The sequence below is a fragment of the Mastomys coucha genome, chromosome X (assembly GCF_008632895.1).
Source record: "Mastomys coucha isolate ucsf_1 chromosome X, UCSF_Mcou_1, whole genome shotgun sequence".
NCBI lineage: Eukaryota > Metazoa > Chordata > Mammalia > Rodentia > Muridae > Mastomys > Mastomys coucha.
Window position 1 is genome coordinate 63,363,005 of NC_045030.1, and position 4,495 is coordinate 63,367,499.

A 4,495-nucleotide genomic window follows, 5' to 3' on the forward strand; every position below is an offset into this window, starting at 1 on the left:
AAAAGGAAAAAAAAAAAGCTTACAAGGCCCTACCCTTAAATGAAGAGCTACAGGTAATTAACAGTTGCTATGAGAGAGAGAATCAGTCTTCTCCAGGGCCAAGCTTCCTCATTGGTTATCAAATCCCAAGTGGTCAGCCCTAAACACTTATGCCTAGGAACAACATTAAATGGACTCAGAAATATATATATATATATATATATGTATATATGTATATATATGCAACAATACTAAAGAAAAGGAAGTCATGAATTTAAGAAGGAGTGGAAGGGACACAAAAAGGGTTGGAGACAAGACAGGACAGTATAGGGTACACTTATATAAATACAGTACTCATCATAAATTTCTCAAAAAATAAAATGGAAAAATAAGACACAATACAATAATACTTACAAAGCAGTATTACTCCAATCTCTATCAGTATATACGAGTGCTGCATCCTCTAGGTGTGGCCTAATAAATTGTGAGGAAGGCTTCCACATCACTCTGGTAGTACAAGTGTCACATCCACTGGAATACTGAATGACACAAGTTAAGTGTATCACTAGTTAGGCTCAGATTGTGTCCAGACCATGTGAAGTGGCTGCTTCACCTGTCATATCCATACTATAGTCTTTTGTATTCACTCTCAATTTGGACTTACTATTAGAGTAACTGCATACTTTATGTTGACCACAGCCATTTTTAGGTTTGTATTTGTCAAGAATCACTTAACATTTTTTTATTGTGTATAATTCATTTTCCTTTAAGTACAAATAATAGTCTTGTCCCTAAATAGTGCTTACAATTAGTAACTTTTATATATAAACAAACTTGGGTTCTCTGTAAGAGCTCCAATTGCTATTAACTGCTGAACTTATTGCTCTGCCTCCCCCCTCTAATTTTTTATGTTGAGCCAGAGACATGATTCTCACAGCTATTCCAACTCTACAGATTCTCTTCTGTTACCTTTGTGCAATGTTAATCAATATGAAAACATTCATTAGAGATTCTATACATGCATATTTCTTTAACTTGAAATCTGTCTTTTTCTTTACATTTGGCTTATTATTTCTACCATTTTTAATCCTACTCAACTGCCAAGAATTCTTTTCAATGTGGGACTTCATAATAGGAGTATCTTGGTGAACTCCAGCTCCTAGGGATTTACATTCTCTCTCTCTCTCTCTCTCTCTCTCTCTCTCTCTCTCTCTCTCTCTCTCTCTCTCTCTCTCTCTCTCTCTCTCTCTCTCTCTGTCTCTCTCTCTCTCTCTCTCTGTGTGTGTGTGTGTGTGTGTGTGTGTCTTCCTCCTTCCATCCTTCCTTCCCTCCTTTGTACATGTTTGTGTGTACTTGTGCATGTGTGTGTGTGTGGGGGTGTCTGTGTCTGTGTGTGTCTCTGTGTATGTGTTGCTGAGGATGGAACCTAGGACCTTGTGCACACTAGTCAAATACTCCATCCCTTAATTACATCTGCATCCTCACATTAGATCTTCTTAACATAAACTCAGATAATCTATTTAATTTGATATTTTGAATATACTTTCTTATATATCACATTAATTTTATATTAATTATTTTTATTGGTTTCATGTAATTCTATTAATTTTTAAATACCCTAAGTTCATAGCATTCCTATAACTCCTATTGGGGTTATATCCAGATTTCCATTATAATAAATTGCACGTATTGCTTTCCTTCTCCTGATTTATAGCTTTAAAACAAGTGCCAAAGTATGAGATTATTTAGTGAAAAAGTATGAACATTTTTATGGCTCTTGCTAAAAAGTTCCAGAGTGTTCATCAAATTGACTGAAATCATTTACAATGCCACTAGAAATGTATAAATGTTTCGATTTTCCCAAAAGTCTCATCACTGGTTTTAATATTGTACCTTTATTGTTGCAACTTTCAGTGGTATAATGTGACATGGCATCAATGTTTTAATTTGTGCTTCATTTATTGTTGGCAAGAATGAACAATTTCCAGTGTTAATATAGTAATTGTGTTTCAGATTACACAGTGATTCTTCATATTCTTCAATCACCACCCAGGAAATTTATATAAACTTCTACAAACTCTCAATGTGTCTTAAAATCCATCTAGAATCCAAGGTATGAAATAGACTTCTCTATTTTATCAATTAACTGGTTTCCTGATTTTTTGTGCATATTAGATGTATTGGTTTATTATATAATGTTACCTGGTTTTTTCTTTGTAATGTAGCTTCACCTTTTAATTAAATATTACTATCATAGATTGAATACGTTTTCTATTTTATCCTGTTTTTTAACATCTAGCATTAATTTTAATAGTTTTTAATTACACATGTGAATATAGTGTACGCTACATGTGTGCAAGTGTCAATGGAAGAAAGAAGAGAGTATTGGGTCTTCTGAAGCTAGAATTAAAGGCAGTTGTGAGCCACCAATGTGATTGTTAGAAAGTCAGATCCTCTGCTCTTAATCCATCAGCCATATCTCTGGCCTCAAGCCCCAATTTTTAATACTTTAAAGTTTTTGTGTTATTTAACTTTATAATTAATTATGTGTATTGTTTATATACAGGGGAGTTATGTACACATTCATAGGGGTTCCCATACAGGACAAAGGTATTGAATCCCCTAAAGATAGAGTGACAGAAGGTATGAGCCATAACCTCTTGTGCTGCGAATATAACTCAGGTTAATTTTGGCTATTGATGATATAGTGCATGGATATAAACATTAATTTTAACAGTAATATTAAATGATTCCAATAACATTTATGGAAAAGATCTCATTTTTGTTACTTTATTTAATTTGTCTGGATATATAATGGACTGTCATACACATTGAGAAGAGACTGAGCTCTTGTTTTTCTGAAGGAACTCAACAACATTCAAGCAGGCTATATTCTTAGTTTGTTTTTTGCTATCTTATCTAGTATCCAGATGGTCATCTCCTAAGAATCAAGAAGCCTTTTGTTGCCTCCCCCTCCTCTCTCCTTTTTCTAGAAACTGCCCTTGGCTTTATTTTTATGGAGACAATGAAGTAACAACAGCCACTGGTTCTATTGTGTTTTGTGGACAAAAAATTGGTGTAGGTAAGAGAGAGCTAATGTGTGTACCCATGGACCTTTTCTTAGAAATCTCCCTTGCGCATTCATTCATTGTTCTCTACGATATAACTCGCAGAGCCCACACTTTCTCTGACAAAGGCAAGTAAATGACATTGACTAGAAAAACAAAGACTTTGGAGACTTTGGAGTGACTACCATATTCCCATACATCCCTTATATTAGGCAAGATATGTGCTGATGAGTGCAAAACGAGTTACTGTAAAGGGAGTTGTTTCTTCCCAGTAAGCAGAACAATTATTTTCCCTGTGGTATCACTGACAAGTAACTCTATAAACCAAAGTTTGATAAAGCAAATACATCAGATATTTTTCAAGATCTTGTGTGGTTTTTTTTTTATTTATTCTTTAATCCTTTTTTACACTCCAGACTTTAATCCCAGTTCCAATCCACTCTCCGACTGTTCCACCTTCCACACCTCACCCCCACCAACCCCATCTCCAAGAGGATGTCCCCAGACCTCCACCCCACCAGACCTCCCCACTCTCTGGAGCCTCAACTCTCTCAAGGGTTAGGTGCATCTTCTCTGACTGAGTCCACACTCGGCAGTCCTCTGCTGTATATGTGCTGGGGGCTTCATATCACCTAGTGTATGCTGACTGGTTGGTGTCTGAAAGATGGTGAGGGCAGGTTAGTTGACGCTGCTGGTCTTCCTATAGGGTCACCCTCATCATCACTTTCTTCCAGCTTTTCCCTAATTAAAGCACAGGGGTCAACAGCTTCTGTCCAATTGTTTGGTGTAAATATCTGCATCTGACTCTCTTTCAGCTGCTTGTTGGGCCTTTCGGAGGGCAGTCATGCTAGGCCCCTGAGTGTCAACACTATGGCATCAGTAATAGAGCCAAACCTTGAGGCCTCCCTGTGAGCTGGATCCCAATGCGAGCCTGTCACTGGGCCTCCTTTTCCTCGGGCTCTTCTCCATTTTTATTCCTGCAGTTCTTTCAAACTGGATCAATTCTGGGTTAGTTTTTGACTATGGGATGGCAACCATATCTTTCCACTTGATGCCCTGTCTTTCTATTGGATGAGGACTCTACAAGTTCCCTCTCCCCATTGTAAGGTATTTCATCTAATGCCCCCCTCTTTGAATCCTGAGAGTCTCTTACCTCCCAGGTCTCTGGTGCATTCTAGAGGGTCCCCCCTCCTACCTCTCAAGGTTGTATACATGCTTCTCCTTAAGATTCTATGTAGCTTAGTAGCTGAATATTTAAGGAGTAAGTAAAGGAGGAAAGAATGGGAGAATGCTTGAGGTTTTACAAGGCACCCAAAGATAATCTTGTACTTTCATGTAATTCCACAATTCCCAAAGAGGAGGACATTATTCTCTGATTTGTTTTTTTATAATTTCAGATGGTTCTTCTTTCTTTTATTAGGTTTCCTTAAAGTAAAGGCCATCTGTGA